Source organism: Pectinophora gossypiella, unplaced genomic scaffold (genome assembly GCF_024362695.1).
Source record: "Pectinophora gossypiella unplaced genomic scaffold, ilPecGoss1.1 Pgos_48, whole genome shotgun sequence".
NCBI lineage: Eukaryota > Metazoa > Arthropoda > Insecta > Lepidoptera > Gelechiidae > Pectinophora > Pectinophora gossypiella.
Window position 1 is genome coordinate 533290 of NW_026063258.1, and position 17808 is coordinate 551097.

General features: G+C 35.4%; 1 long non-coding RNA gene across 1 annotated transcript; it reads right to left on the reverse strand.

The window, feature by feature from the left end:
- Positions 1-3347: 3347 nt before the first annotated feature.
- On the reverse strand, positions 3348-4584 carry LOC126381385 (uncharacterized). The gene is made up of 3 exons (XR_007568794.1): positions 4363-4584; positions 4062-4291; positions 3348-3847 (listed from the first exon to the last, which is right to left on the reverse strand). It is a non-coding gene; the product is annotated as an uncharacterized LOC126381385 (long non-coding RNA).
- Between the last annotated feature and the right edge of the window lie 13224 nt (positions 4585-17808).

A 17808-nucleotide genomic window follows, 5' to 3' on the forward strand; every position in this document is an offset into this window, starting at 1 on the left:
ACTGCTCCGCATCAGGGAGACACCCTACGGCCTGGCGAAACTATCGCATCTGGACTTTTTTTGTTTTCACAAAAACTATTTAAATCTTCGTCAAATTTTATCGCCGGTGAAAAAAAAAAACAAAATGGCGGAAAAACAAGATGGCCGCCATACATAATTTTGTTTTTCTAGAAAATTCCTCAAGGTCAAAAAATATGTATAGGGGTGTGATCGGAACGTCATCTTGGAAAACTGCTCCGCATCAGGAGACACCCTACGGCCTGGGAAAACTATAGCACCTAGAACTTTTTTGATTTCACGAAAACAAGATGGCCGCCATACAAAGCTTCGAACTAATACAGGACACGCGAGCAGCTTGCTGCGAGCGAACCACGCGAAATCTAGTTATAATATATAAAGCTGCAAACCCACTGACTGACTGACTGACTGACTGACTCACTGACTCACTGACAGGGTTGTTCTCCCAGAAGGAGCGTCGGGGGGTGAAAATGATGTATGGGGGGTGTGATCGGGACCTCCCGGTGAGTATAAGAAAACTTCCAGATCATGGAAAACTGCTCCGCATCAGGGAGACACCCTACAGTCTGGCGCAACTATTATACCTAGATCAATTATTTTTTCGCAAAACCTATTTAAATCTTGGTCAAATTCTATCGTGGGTGAAAAAAAATCAAAATGGCGGAAAAACAAGATGGCCGCCATACAAAAATTTGTTTTCCCAGAAAATGTCTCGGAGGTAAAAATGATGTATGGGAGATGTGATCGAAACGTCAAGCTGAGTATGGGTATACTGCTTGATCTTGAAAAACTGCTCCGCATCAGGAAGACACCCTATGGCCTGGCTAAACTATCAAACATAGAACATTTTTATTTCCACTAAACCTACTTAATTCTTGGTCAAATTCAATCGCTGGTGATAAAAAATCAAAATGGCGGAAAAACAAGATGGCCGCCATACAAATTTTTCAATTTTCCTGAAAATGTCTCGGGGTTAAAAACTGTGCATAGGGGTGTAATTGGAACGTCTTGGTGAGTATGGAAATACTTCTTGATCTTCAAAAACTGCTCCGCATCAGGGAGACACCCTACGGCCTGGCGAAACTATCGCACGTGGAACTTTTTAGTTTTCACGATACCTATTTAAATCTTGGTCAAATTTAATTGCCAATGAAAAAAAAACAAAATGGCGGAAAATCAAGATGGCCGCCATACAAATTTTTCGTTTTTCCTGAAAATGCCACGGGGGTAAAAATTATGTATAGGGATGTGATCAAAACGTCATGTTGAGTATGGAAATACTTCCCGATCTTCAAAAACTGCTCCGCATCAGGGCGGCACCCTATGGCCTGGGAAAACTATCGCACCTGAACCAATTTTTCTTTCACAATACTTATTTCAATCTTGGTCAAAATCTATTACTGGTAAAAAAAACAAAATGGCGGAAAAACAAGATGGCCGCCATACAAAATTTTCGTTTTTCCCGAAAATGCCTCAGGGGTAAAAATGATGTATGAGAAATGTGATCGAAACGTCATGTTGAGTATGGAAAAACTGTTCGATCTTGAAAAACTGCTCCGCATCAGGGAGACACCCTACGGCCTGGTGAAACTATCGCACGTGGAACTTTTTAGTTTTCACGATACCTATTTAAATCTTGGTCAAATTCAATCGCTGGTGACAAAAATCAAAATGGCGGAAAAACAAGATGGCCGCTATACAAAATTTCCCTTATACAGAAAAAGCCTCGGGGCTAAAAATGATGTATGGGAGGTGTGATCGGAACGTCATGTAGAGTACGGAATTACTTCCCGGTCTTCGAAAACTGCTCCTCGTCACGGAGACACACTACGCCCCGGCAAAACTATCGCATCTGAAACTATTCTTTTTTCACGAGACCTATTTAAATCTTGGTCAAATTCTATCGCCGGTGACATGCTTCGCATCAGGGAGACACCCTACGGCCTGGCAAAACTATAAAACCTGGAGCAACTTTTATTTCGCATAACGTATTTCTATCGCCGGTGACATGTGTGCTGTCAACTTTTGCTGGGTTTTTTTAATTTCTGACTAAAATTATTGTGAACCTATTCCATAAATTTTAAGCCTGTCGTTTACCCGTCACCTGATAATAAAATGACAGGTATAACTTCAAATAAACTTAGACAGTGTGTACTGGAATCAGCACCAATAACACACGTTACTCTTGCATATTTATTAACTAGGTAGTCATGTTAAATCTGGACAGCGCCATCTGTATTTTTTTTGAGAACCTAGCCTGGAAAGTCCCTCATTGGTACCTATAGATTCTGTAATTATATTTGTCTTGCATTTAGACCAATAAAGACCACCAAAGGATGTTTGATGTGAAAATCTGGTCCCAAGAGGTCAAAAATTAAATGTAATTAACAATTTTGATACCACAAAAAACATTGATTGTGAGATCCTATCAGTTGAAGTGGTGCTAAACGACGTGATTACTATTTTTATTTTTCAAAATAATTTTAAAAAGAAACAATTTTATTAAAAACATAATGAAAGATATATTTTTAGAAATAATTTGTTTTATTATATAATTCATACTCATACAAAATATTCCTACATTTAATTAAATAGTTGAAATAAAACAGCAACTTAACCATATATACTCTCGGCCTATGTGGTCCAGTGGCTAACATTCCGGAGGTCCCAGGTTCAAGTCCCGGTGGGGACAAAACACAAAAATTTCTTTGTGATCCCTGATTCAGTTAGGACATTGCTGGCTGATCCAACGACATTGGCGGCTCAGCAATAACCCTGGTTGATGAGGTTGGTCATCCACTTCACAACCTACATGATAGAAGAAGAACAAGTACCTATTTATGATTTTTGAACAGACTTAATATGGTAACATATTAGTAAGTAGGTAGAGAATAAACTTAACAATAACATTAAAATATACACAGGTTTTTATCTATTTAATGATTTAATAATATAAATTATAATAATTATAAAGTGATATAAACTCATAGTTTACCAACATCTATGAACAAAAAAAACCCCCGACAAAACAAAAGTACTCAATTATTATGAAAAAAGGTGAAAAAAACCCTATAAAAAGCAAAAAATAACTTATCCCACATACCTATGCTTGCAAGCAAACTGAGCGTGTAACATTCCTATCACACTTAACAAACATTTCTGATGACCTTGAAGACCTGAACCGATTTCTACCAAACATAGCTAAGAACACTCTCGACTAATATAACTTACAAACAAAAAAAAACCATATTAAAATTGGATCATCCGTTTGGGAGCTACGATGCTACAGATAGACACATATACACAATTTTGCGTCGGGGGTTAATAAATAGAACTATGACGACTGCTTCGCTGAACACCCAAAGTGTGCTCCTGGTGGTAGAACGAGTAAATTTTGTATGATCCGTAGTGCTCCTTTGGTGGTTTGGTGGAGCACATCTTATGTCGTTATATTTATGGTTCCACTTTACCCCTACAAAGGATGGAACACATGTTCTTTATTCTTTAAATACTTAACATTATACATTTAAAACAAATATTTCAAGTACTTATTTCATTTTAGTAGTCCCTCCAATGTGTTCATAACTTAAAAGGAGCACGACAGGTAACTCAAAAGTTTCCCTTCTGTACCACTAAAGGGGCACAACAGAGCATTAGAATTTACCCGTTCTACCACCAGGAGCACACTTTGGGTGTTCAGCGGAGCAATCGTCAGAACTATATACATTGCAACAACACACCTAACACAGCTTTTATGTTCACTAGATATTAATGCTTTTGAGGTGAGCTCATCCTGCAAACAATGCATACATGGGCATCCATCAGGCATCTGAAAGCAAACATGAATGTTTTTAATAGTATATTGCACAATATGCCCGATTGTATCAATATTATTTAATGTGTAGGAATGGAACTGAAACATTGCCAACAATAAATTAAAATTAGAACAATGTTTTAATCATAATTAAGGATTGCCTTATAACATTTATGATTGAAACACAATATTTTTCATGTACAACATAAAATACTTAATACTTTAATACCTATCTCGGAGATTGTTTTTCTATATAATACCACTCTTCACTTCTTTCCATAAGCCCATGGCCTGTGATTTTATCTTCGTGACTGCTTTCCCAAAGATATTCCACAACTTATACAGACATAATTGTTTCCAACTGTCCGATTGGAACATTCTTCAGGAAACTTGTTATTGTTGCTTACATCTCTTAGTATGAGTATGAGTTAGTATGACAAAGTCGATCAGCATTCACACCTATAAATAAATAACTATATAATAACAGTGTCATATATAATAACAATGTCATTTGATTGTATGTTACTTACATTGCAATTTATCAACGAACATTATCCACAAACTTTTTATCATATCGGCTCTATCCAAAACACACAATGGCTCTGGAAGTTTTTACAGTAGAATGTCGACGCTCTCGCACGGTGAACTTGTAAGCTACAAATTCTAACAAAGTAGCACAGGAAATTATCAAGAGAACTTCTCGGCAACGAGACCACAGAACGAGACCATAAGACCATTTTGTTTAGTTTTTTTTTTTGGTTATTTTGTACATAGGACAGGCAAAGGAAACATAACCCATACAGCCAAATACTATACTAGGTACGTTAAATTCGTTAAAAACAATAAACGTATTTTCATATTTTCAAATCGGTAAGCAATGGAATCCACAGGTTACGCAAATTATGTGTTATTATGTCATAATTATAGCCTCATCTTTTTTTCTTTTTGGAAATTTTTGGCCTGGTTACATAGATCTTTAGGTTTGTGATACGAATTAACTCAAAAGTCCGCATAAATTTTCGAGTTATGAAGCGGCTTCTTGGCACGAAGTGAAAATAGATAGTACCACTTTGTTTATTGAATGTTTATTTATTATTTATATTTATATAGGCTTTTCGGCGGGAAACGGGAACGGGACAGTTGCTTTCTTCATTGAGTAATCTAAATAATTAATACGAAGTGGTATTTTGTGGTTAATGATCGCATTAAGTTAGTCGGAAGACATTCGCGAGTGTTATTATATTGGAGTATTCAATAAACAAAGTGTATCTGCCTATTTTCGCTTCGTGCCGGGAAGCCGCTTCATAACTCAAAAGTTTATGCGGACTTTTGAGTTAATTCGTTTGGGGTTCGGAGTAGGAGTCTACTCCGAGGGTGGGGGCTTAGGTTTCATCATCATCACCTTTCATCATTTCATTAATCATCAAGAAAAAAAATACGTAAGACATGGCTGTATGGGCATAGTTCCCTTTGCCTTACCCTTCGGGGAAAAACAAAACAAAAAAAAAAATATGTTTATATATTTTTCCGATATGATAACACTTAAGTGAATGTTTTTCGATTACTTCTTCATTTCGTATTAAATATAAATAGACTATTCAATAAAGACAACAACTTTCCCGCCAAAAAACAATGGAAAAATTAATGAAAATACTCAATATTCACTGCTTTTAATAAATTGTACTGAAGTAACAAAAAGCAATTAGATTTTATATTGCTTAATTATTAATTCCATCGACATCTATGCGACCGAGTCAAGAAAAAAGTACCTCAATATTTTTCGATATTGGCTGTTTGAATCTGCGTTGCCAGAATTTCTTTGTCTCATGGAAAAAAAAGTAAACTCAGTACCCAAACCGTTGGCGCGAAAAAGTGACAAGCGTTTTTTCACTTGTATTTCAAGATTCCAAAGGTAAGTTGATTTTGTTATTGATAATTTAACAATTATTTATAAATATATTTAGGTATATAATCTTTAAAATCGTAAAATAGTTAGCCATATAAACATAATTATTATAATTGTAAGATCTTTAACTATCTGTACTGATTTTCTCTTTTTCACATAATGAAAGTGAAACATTAAAAGGTAAGTACGTACCTACTTAAAGCTATAATTCTTATTTTATTGTCTATTAGATAAACACAAATAGTACAGAAGTGGTTTGTTTACAGATGAAGCGTTCAAGCGTCGAAATTCCATCGTGCTCTACAATGCGTCGCCGTCGCGTCGACGACGAGCCTGCTGCAACCTGCATCGGTGCCGGTAAGTATTTAGATTTTAACGAGTTTAATTCCAGTTTACCAAACGATCGATTGATTTTATGATGATAAAACTTTACTTAATAACAGGCAATAGGTACCTACTTACTTAAATCAATTGTATTGCCCCTACTTATGCTGTGTGACTAGAATAGGCGATAGTTAATTACTATTAATATTTTTTTAGATTATGTAAGTATGTTGGTAGGTATATGAAATAAGTTAATTAACCTATGATAAATTTAGATTAGATCATAACACTATAGATAATAATAATAAGATTGAATCCTTTTTGAATTATAACAATTCGAGTGTGATTCTGGTTTGACAGCAACCCATGTTGTAGCACAACAGTAACTTCACTCATTAGATGACCTGTAATAAGTAGGTCTGTAAAAAATTACCTATAGTACACACAAAAGTTAACCTATGACCGTAGTATTATTACTTATTCTATGCTATACTAATACCAGTCACTCTCTTAATATTCTGTGTGAAAAGTTAAACCTTTCTCTAAAATCGTGAAAAAGCCAACTAAATAATTATGTCTGTTTTATGTGTAGAAGAAGTAGCGTATTTTATCAAAAATTACAAGTTACTACAGATGGTTAAATACAACTATAACCAATCTTATAATAATATTATAAGATATTAACTGTCTAACTAATTATTAGGTACCTATTGTCTAATTATAGAAATAAGTAGTAACTAGGTAACAAAATTATTATAAAGTTACCTACTTAATTATATAATACAGCTATTTATAATAACAAAATTATATCAAACAAGTTATTAAGTAAGTATATAGATATAGAGATATCGAAGCTTTGAAGTATTTTATCTGAAAAAAAAGTTTGAATGCTATAATAACATTTGTCTACAATAAACTTATTTAAATGACTGTTAAAGGGTGTATGTAGGTTTGTCTATATTTTGAATATGGTTAGGGATATGGTATATATCTTGATGACCATGTGGTGGGGACTGAAGGAAACTAATCTAATTCAACCGACTTCAAAAAAAAGGTTATCAATTTGACCCATATGTATATTGTAATGTGTGTTAAATTTTCCATATACATGCCTGTATGTTTGTCCATGCATTTCGTAAAAACTACAAATCGTATTGCAATGCTTTTTTATTAAGTATCGTCCAACATAGAAAAGAATGTAAGTTTCATCAAAATTGGTTTAGAAATTTCCAACTTATGGTTGAAAAACAGTTAAAAATTAGGAACTTTGTGTTTCGACTATACTAATAGAAGCTTAGAGCTTAAGTAAGTATGGATACTAATGGTTTGAGAGTAAATTAAAGAAAATTGGAAAACGGTCAAGAGTGTGTCGGACACTACATACATTAAACAAATTATAAGACATTTTATAATATTTCAGTGTTTTGGTAACGATGGTCACTGGCGTATTAATATTATTAGGGACACTCGAGTTTATACAAATAAAAAGTAATTTCAAAATTTAGATTCTAATGTATTCAACTAAATATTATTTCTTACTATTTATTTGACAGATTTTGAAGTCCGTTTTATTTTTTTAATTACTTTTTGTGACAGCTATAAAGTAATAAGCAAAATAAAGTAACAACTTTATAATTATTTTGTTTATTACTTTACAGCTATCTAAAGATATAGAAAACGCCGAATACAATGAGTGTCTAAAAAATACCATACCTCCACAACCCTGATACAGTAAAAATATAATAAAGGTAGGCATATATACTATGTTATACTATATTTTATGTGTATATTTTATGTGTATATGTACCTAAGGTTCCGTCCACAGAAATGTTAGTAAAGGAAAAATCTATGTATGTAAGTATGTATACGTATCATACGTAGATACACGTCTACCGCATAAGTACGAGCGAGACAGACCATTCTAACGTAGTATTATTCTTTATTTGATGCCTATAGCTTAAGTGAAGTTCAACTCGATCGTCTTATATCTAGATACTTGAATTTCGGCATCAGAATTTTCTTTTACTAACCTTTTCTGTGGACGGAACCTTCGGTGCGCGAGTCCAAATCGCACTTGCCTGGTTTTTTTTTTAAATTTTGACAAATATACGTACCTACTTCACCTGTATTAGTCTGAAATAATCTCACACTATGATGCAACAAGATCAAAAGAAGAACAAAAACTGTGGTATTACGTTTTCCTGTTATTTATATTAAATTTTCGAAATATTCCGTCAATAGAGTGCTGCATTGCGTACATACATAATATCTCGCCTATTTTCCATTGGGGTAGGCAGAGAACAGACTGTATAATCCTTTATTTAAGTAAAGTGCAGTGTAATAAATCGACATGTCTTCTAAATATTTTATAACGAGGGTTTGCGTTGCGTTACATCAATTGAGTTGAATGTTTGTATACCGGTACGGCACCCTCTCGGTGTCATTGGTCTTAAAGTCATTTTATTAGGTACCTGAATTAAATATTTATGTTACAATGATGTAATTTTCAATTGCTTAATATTTTATTAAAACTGTCAAAAGGTTACTAATGAGAACGTTGAGGAGTATGAGTGGGATAAATGTTAGGTTTTCTGTAATAGTGTGTTAAGGGACTGTTGTAAAAGAAAATGTAGTGAAGAGAATTGACAAAAGGACGCTTAGATAGGTTGGACAAGGCCAAGATTTATTATACGGATGTAAGTGGTAAAATCCGAAGTGGATGGCCTAGGTGGTACATACCTCGATTAATTTCAGGATGTTTAAAGAAAAGCCACGGTCAAGAGTACTGGGAACCGGCGAGCATGCATAAATGAGTGTACTTTGATAAGAGTGGTAGAAGCGAAAGTGATGTGTCAGGATCGTAGTAAGTGGAATTGCGTGGCCGATCCCAACGGAAAATAGGCGTAATCTTAAGTATGTGTTTTTTCGAGAAAGTTGCTTAGCCATTTTCTATATTGTAAAGTCGGCGCCTCGTATTTTTTTTCACTTCAGCCACAGCTACGATGGCAATGTTGTCGACTTAATTCATCGTCCTTTGATGTTCAACCACAATGTGTGCTCTACATGACCGTCGCGACTGAAATGATTATCGGCGGCGGCTTTGTGCGGCACGAACTGGCGGCACTGTGTGAAAGTGCTTAAACGAATGCCATTTTAACTACTTATTAAAAAAATCACCTACCTAGGTTTATTGATCCGACTGAAATTTTATATATATGCGTAGTTTTTTTTATATTAGGTAGGTAACTTAATTCTCATATAATAATTATTGCATTCCCTATAATAATATCGGTGAATAATTGTTTTATTAAAAAATAGATTGTTGGAGAATGATAATATTGATAATTGATATTTTAATTTAAGTACTTATGTAGGGTAAACTGCCTAATTATTAGAACCTTAAATGATTGGTACGGTCTAATCATTTTTCGGCACCGAATATATCAAAATGCTAGGAATATATCAAAATGTTCTTATTTTTTTTTTCTTAATAGTCAGTAGGGGTGTCAATAATATGGTGTATTACCTTATCTATTAAATAAATTAATATCTAAAATTTACTGAATCCTTAGGTCTAACACACCAAGGCTCCGATATGTATGAAGGTAATAATTCGCAATGTACGGTTATCTCAGCATGCGCTTCAATTTATTCAGTGTTCCATAATCGCGCATCTTTCACTACTGCCGAAATTGATGAAATTTTAAGAATGGGGGATACACTTTACATGCAGTTAAAATATCTACTTCAGAGGGGTGTCAGTTATTTTATGCCAGATGAATTACCCAATGAGCTTCGCGTCGGGAATAACGTCGCACATATAGTTAGTATGGAGGACAACTGGATCATTTCTAATACATATCCTACAACTCCCGCGAATAAAGACATAGGTTTATTAACGTTAAAGAATATACTGGACAATAGAGTGTTTTTTAATACTAATGACTATACTGTCGATTCGCAATTCGCTTATAATGTGAACAACTCGAATCACAACGACAGTACCGATAGCATATTGTTTACGGGTCAGGGTTATACTTTTAGTTTTTGGCGGTTTAATGGTGAATATTATTTCTTTAACAGCCATGCAGTTAACAGCAACAACATTAATATAGGAACGGGTAAGCCAGAAGATGGTCCTTACGTAGCACGTTTATTTAAATGTAATTCAACCGAAGCGCTAGCCAAACTTTTGCTCGCGAATGAAGTTTACGACGGATCCGAATACTCATTAACCCGATTAAGAGTATTAAATGACGACCTTATATGGCAAAACGAAGCGCAGGTTAGTTCCGAAACGTCACAATCCATTTTAGTAGATTTAATATCATCACCATTACTGAATGAGAATCAAACTTTAGATTCGATTTTGATGAACTATCAATCAACCCTGGCCCCGCTTAAAACCTCTGTGCAAAATTTTGATATTAGTAAATTGGAAGTTGATTCAAATCCGGTAGCTGTATATAACACTACAAGTGATATAAAACTGACAATTTTAAAACCAGTTGTCCTATTAGAAAGAATCAGTAATCAAGACGAAAGCCAATGCGTTAAAAATAAAGGTGGCCGACCCAAAAAACAGAAACGCGGACCGAAACCAAGTAAAGAAAACGCGCATCGCGAAGCTGTCAGGAAATACACAACGAAAAACCCCGCTGTTAATCGCAAGGCAGTTCAACAGTATAGTGAACGCAATCCAGATATTCACCGCGAGGCCGTTCAACGGTACAACGAACGCAATCCAGACATTAACCGCGAGGCCGTTCAACGTTATAACGAGAACAACCCAGACGTTCATCGCGCGGCCGTTCAACGTTATAACGAGAACAACCCAGACGTTCATCGCGCGGCCGTTCAACGTTATAACGAGAACAACCCAGACGTTCATCGCGCGGCCGTTCAACGTTATAACGAGAACAACCCAGACGTTCATCGCGCGGCCGTTCAACGTTATAACGAGAACAACCCAGACGTTCATCGCGCGGCCGTTCAACGTTATAACGAGAACAACCCAGACATTCATCGCGCGGCCGTTCAACGTTATTACGAGCTCCACCCCGAAATTAACAAAAAAGCAGCACAAAGATATACAGAAAATTGTCGTAACATAGAAACACCGCTGAGATATTCAAAAAATTTAATAGGTGAAAAACAGGGGCATGAACTCAGTACTATTCGATTATAATTTAAAAAATACGTCGCTTTTGTCTGAGCTAACATATAGATGTCCAAGATGTAATGCTCCATTGTTCGAAGAAGAGAAATCTCGTCGGCAATGGTGTTGTCATTCAGGAGAATATAACGTTCAGAATTTTCTCCCATTAAACGAAGAATTTTATTCAAATTCAGCTTTTTTAAATAGACCACGCGCTTACAATAATATTTTTGCATTTTCGGCATTAGGTGTTTCCCATGGTTACCATCATCCAGAAGGTATATCTTTTCTAAAAATTCAAGGACGTATTTACCACCGTATATTGATTTGTCTTACAATGAAAGTCCTAATAATATTAATTTTTACATAAATGACAGTAGCGAAAGAGAGAGTTTAGCTGGCGAATTAAGTTTAGATAAAACGGTAGTTCGAATGATTACAGGGTTCATGCACACAGTTAATCCATACATAAAATGTTTTAGAAGGTTAAGTTTAGAGGTATCATCAGAAGCTTTCTTGAAGTTCGAAAGAACTACACGTACGACTCACGGTAACATCCTCGGAGATCAACCTATTGGTCAAGAAATTGCTGCAATTATTAGTACAGACCGCGAAGAATTTTCTCCACGCTGTATTGTAGTCAAAAAGATAGCAGACGGTAGGCCTCGAACAATAGATATAATGGATTCCTTATACGAGACTTTCCAGTATCCTCTCTTATATCCTCACGGAAATACTGGTTGGCATCCAGATATGAGAGATAATAAGGGCAATAAGCTTAATCAGGTTAAATATGTCCGTTGTTTACTTTTATCAGAATCGCGATTTAGCATATTTGGTCGTTATCTGAAGAGTGGTTAGTCGATATGTTTTGTAGAGTTTTAGAAGAACGCTTGCGGTTTTTGAAAAATAGCCAAACAAAACAACAAAACAGGCTAAGAGTAGCTCCACTCCAAGAATTAATTAATGACGAGTTTATTTTAGGAGAAGGTGGAGTAGAACCTGGTAAAATTTATTTACCTAGCTCATTCACAGGGGGTCCACGATACATGAAAAAGAAATACCTGGATGCTATAGCAATGGTAAACAGGTTAGGTCCACCATCATATTTTTTAACTTTAACATGTAACCCCAACTGGCCTGAAATAAAAAATTCAACATTATCAGGTCGATCAAAAGACCCCCTTACTTGTGCTCGAGTTTTCAACTTAAAACTCGGAGAGTTATTAAAAGATTTAAAATCGGGTAAATGGTTCGGAAAAATTGTTTATATAATGCATGTTATAGAGTTCCAAAAAAGAGGACTACCACATGCGCATATTGCTTTTAGAGTGGAAGGTGGTGGACCAGTAGAAAGTCTGGATATTGATAAGTTTGTTCGAGCTACCATACCCGATCCAGCACAAACTTTATTATACAAAGTTGTCATGGATCACATGATACACGGTCCATGCGGCCCTCCTTACCGAACTAATTTGCCGTGTTGGAATAGTGAGAAAAAAACTGTTTAAAATATTTTCCAAAAAAAGAAACACCAGTCACCTTCAGTGACGATAGAGGTTTTATACATTTACGTCGCAATAGTAAAAATCAGGCGATTATTAAATATCGCGGCAGAGACGTAATAGTTAATGATTTGTGGGTCGTTCCTTATAATCCTGCTCTTCTCCTAAAATATGATGCTCACATAAATTTAGAAGTGTCCACACAGCGTGCTATAATTAAGTATTTATTTAAATATATGACAAAAGGACCTGATGAAGCCCGTATTGCCGTTGTTGATGAAGAACATCGTGAGGATGAAATCGAACAATATGTCACTAAGCGATATATTAGTTCTAGCGAAGCAGCGTGGCGTGTTCTCGAATTTGATATTGTAGCTAGGAACCCTACGGTAAAAATGTTAACAGTACATTTGCCCGATCAAAATTCGGTATTTTTTAAGCCTGGCCACGCGAACGAGGCAGTTAATAATGCAGGTTCAGATCTTTTAGACTATTTCAGTAGGCCTTTAACTGAGGAGTTTGATCGGGTATCCTACTTAGACTTTTTGAAAATTATAACATTCATGCGAAAGATCCATGTTTAAAGACAGTTCAGGCGGTGCAAATGCAAAACGGCAAATTTCTTACGCGGAGAATGCGGGGTGAGCTCGTCGCGCGTCTATTTTGGGTCGCGCCGAACAGAGGTGAACAGTTCTTTTTAAGACTTCTTTTAAGTGTTTACCCTTGTCGTAGTTTCGCGGATTTACTTCAAATTGGAGGTCCAAATTGCACAACTTTTCAAGAAGCTGCCAAATTCGTAGGACTTGCGGACGACGCAGTCGAATATGAACGGGCTATGGAAGAAGCTTCCACTTTTTTAACCGGACCACGACTTCGTAGCTTTTTTGTAACGCTGGCTGTTAATGGTGCCTCAGTGGCGTCACTGTGGAACACGTATAAACGTCAATTGGCCGAAGATTTCCTTTACAGGGTGCCAGATGACGAAGAAAACGCGTTTAACATGTGCCTCATTCAAATAGATAGAATGCTACGCAGACACGGAACTTCGTTAATAGAACAAGGTTTGCCGGAAGTAGTTTATAGGTCAACGGAGTTGGATAGGGAACGCACTGAATATGATTTAGATAGTTTGAAATCATACGTAGTAGAGTGGTTGCCACAGTTATCTCCCGATCAACGTGCCGTATTCGATTACGTGGAAAAGCTTTGCGTTGATAGTGTTTACCGAGAATCCAACAACTGTGCGATTTTTATCGATGGTCCCGCCGGCACCGGGAAAACGCTTTTATTGAAGGTCATAACTGCATACATCCGCGGTAACCTTAAAGGTATAGTTTTAACCTGTGCATCGTCTGCAATTGCTGCTCAAAATTACACAAACGGAATGACGGCTCATTCCTTGTTTAGATTTCCTTTACATCTATTAGATGATAGCGGATACTGGAACATCTCAAATGGTACTCAAAGAGCTGAATTGATTTATAATTCTAATCTCATTGTGTATGATGAGGCGCCGATGGCTCATAAATACCTTATAAATTTATTAAATAGATCATTACAGGATTTGATGAGGTCAGACAAAATTTTTGGTTCTAAAATAATTATTTTTGCAGGAGATTTTCGTCAAATTCCTCCTGTAGTCCCAGAAGCACGAACGAATTTTGATATATTAAACGCGTCACTAAAAACTTCACCTATTTGGAACAATTGGAAAAAATTTAGTTTGTAACTTCACAGAGATGTAAGGATTGACGCACAGTATGCAGATATTCTTATAAACTGGGTTCAAATTTATTACCTACTCTTAGAGTTAGAAACAAATAATAATGATTTGCAATTAGTCCAACTTGAAACCATTGATTATGTTACTGAATTAGAAGATTTAATTGATTTTGTATTCCCAGAAGTTACCCTTACTGAGCCAGGCGTATGCTCCTTCAGAGCGATTCTATGCACCCGTAACGATGCAGTTAGAGAAATTAATGCCGTTATTTTAGACAAACTACCAGGAGAAGTATTACATTTTTATGCCATAGACAAAGTTTTAAGCGACAACGCTGATCAAGTATATTTTAGTCCCGAATTTTTACATACACTTCGACCACAAGGTGTTCCAGATTTCGACTTACAATTAAAATTAGAATGTGTTTGTGTAATCACGCGTAATCTTAGTTTCGCGGACGGCTTAGTAAATGGCACCAAAGTAATAGTTGTTGAAACATCTCCATATATTATTAAAGTTCGGAAACAAGGTGAACTAGGAGATTATTTGATCCCTCGAATTCTTTTTAAAGCGCCTATAGAACATAACAGCCCTTACGAGATGTGTCGCCGTCAATTCCCATTGCAGGTGTGTTATGCAATGACTATTCACAAGAGCCAGGGTCAAACGATTAGTCGCGTTGGGGTCGATCTTAGATCTGATATGTTTAGTCACGGTCAACTGTATGTAGCTTTAGGTCGCGTTCGCGAAAGACGTGACATAAAAGTACTACTACCCAGGCACCGAATCGAAAATGACCAACCTTTCTCGAATAACGTTATCATATCAGAACTTTTAAGTTTAACGTAACTTTATTTAGGGTGGCACTTCTTGAAAAGACTGAACAGTTCATCTCTGTTATTAAGCTTATTGGGTTTTTTTAGATCGGTTAAATCATGTGCTGAAATTATCGTTTATTGCGAATTTTTAATTATTATTTATATTCATTCTATCTTGTTTTTTCTTCTTTTCGTATAATTTAACGATAAAACTGACTTTAACAAGCTTGCACTCGATTTGATGATGGTTACATTGAATTTCAAAGCTAGGTTTACCATTTTATTAGTCACAATCACTGAATTAAAATGTGTGTTAATCAATTGGCAATGTGTGCATGCCCTTCCCAGCCGTTAACGCTGTGGAGGCTCATCTTTAGGGGACGAGAGAACGGGCGTGAAGGGAACTGGCAGGATGAACACTTGGCTGCGGGTGCGACCGGTGCATGGGAGTGAAGTGGAGCTGGCTGGAAGATGGAGGCAGGTATCACTCGATTGCTTTAGCTGAGTTCCACTCAGATCAAGTAAGCTGTCATATGGATGAATGTCGCAGGTTGGAATGATCCGGAGTAGAACTGTCGGTGTCGTTCCCATCGTCGTAGGCATTTTCGGTGGATTTTGTAGGTCGATCAACAATGGTTGCGTGAGTTTTAGCTGTCAAGCTGCTATGCCGTGCTAGCCGATTCTTGCGATCTGGGATACAAGGGATGGACGTATCCTGTGGAATGATCGTGTCAGTGAAGGTTTGAATGTCGCTTAGGACTGGAAAGGAGGGAGTACGGAAACTGTAATCAGTATTCAGGATCTCGCTGTACATGGACAATGTTTAGTTTAGGTGTATTAAAGTGGTAATTGTTCGAAGTTATTTGAAAAGAATTCTGTTTCAGTGTTTAAGCGCTAAAACTGTTTGTTTTTTGTAAGCATTAATCTTTGTCATTTTAGTCACTTATTTTTTATCATTCACTAAGCAGTAAGCAAAATATATTTACTAAAATAATAAAAAAAATACGATATTCATGGTAAGTTGGATTAGCTATTTTATAACACAAACGACTTGATATTTTCATGCATTAATTCAGGAAAATAAATGTATAATGAAAAATAAGTTTTTATAACCAATTAAATTTGTGTAATGTGTAGTGTATACATTTTAATGTATTTAACATTTGCAAATTATATTGATTTGTAAAAAATATAAGTTCCATTAAAATTGTACTAAAGAATATTTTATACTAGCGTATATTAGTAACTTAAGTTAGAATTAAGTAAATAAACAAAAAAATATACGCCTTAAATAATAAATATAAGGAAGAAAGTAAACTACCCCGGATGCCTGTTTACTCGTCATCAAGGAAACTTTAAGAAAATAACATTACTACAAATGTGTTGCTCGAAGAAATATTCAAAAACTAAAACAAATGCCAAGCTGGAAATCGATTAACGAGTACACATAAGCGCTACATAGTGAGAACTCGTGTGTCATGTAATGAACGGACAGAATAAAGATATATGTGTTATAGGTACGTTGAATCAGTACAGTAAAATATTATACATTAGCATTCAATGGTGTATGAATCGTCATCGTCATTATGTCAGCAAAGACGCTTCATCAATTGCACAGATTTGTGGCTACAAATATATAAATGAAATGTATTATTTAGAACATTATTTATTGTGTTGTGGAATAAAATAGGTCAATAATTACCTGTATCCGGCAGTGACGAACAATTTCATTCATAAACATGGGGTAAATATGACGACTGTCAGATGGGTCCTAAACATGAAAAAAGTCCTTAAAACCAAATCCCATTGTTTCGCTATTGTATTTGAAAATCTAAGCCGCAGAGGATATTAAGTACGACCATGCTTTTACCTTTAAAGGTGTATGTAAAAATAATAAAGGCCTATAATCAACAATGAATGTTCTTACCATTCTAAGCAAATTCAAAAACAAATTGATCATGTTAATTTCTGGCCTCCCACAAGCGGGTCTCACCAGTATGACAGAAGAATGATCATCATCGATACAAAAACATACATAAAGTAATTAATACATGTATACAGGCTAAATAAAGTGAAATTGCTAGAAAATACCTACTACATGGAAAAACAATAATTGGAGAAGAAAGCACTACCTAACAACGTGAAACTTTGATATTCAAATTTTCAAATCAAATATGGCTAAAAACAAAAAAAAAATACTTAAAAATTTAAAGGTAAAAGAAACACCTTTAGTTAAAAAAATAGAAAGCGAGTCATATTTTATATATTCTGGTAAAATTGTTTAGTTTTAAATGTTACCAAATACACCAAATGTTATTAGAAATGAAAGTAACTGCATATAGTTTAATTCATATGTGTACAGTCATAACCAACATACTACCTACGTTTTATTTTTTAAGTCTACATTCGTTATTTATTTACTTATAATGACGCAAATACAAACAAAGCTATGCTTGGTTATTAATTTGCATACACCTACAGTAAATCCAACCTTACCATGAATATACAATGATAATATAATATACATAGTAAGGTGCAGAAT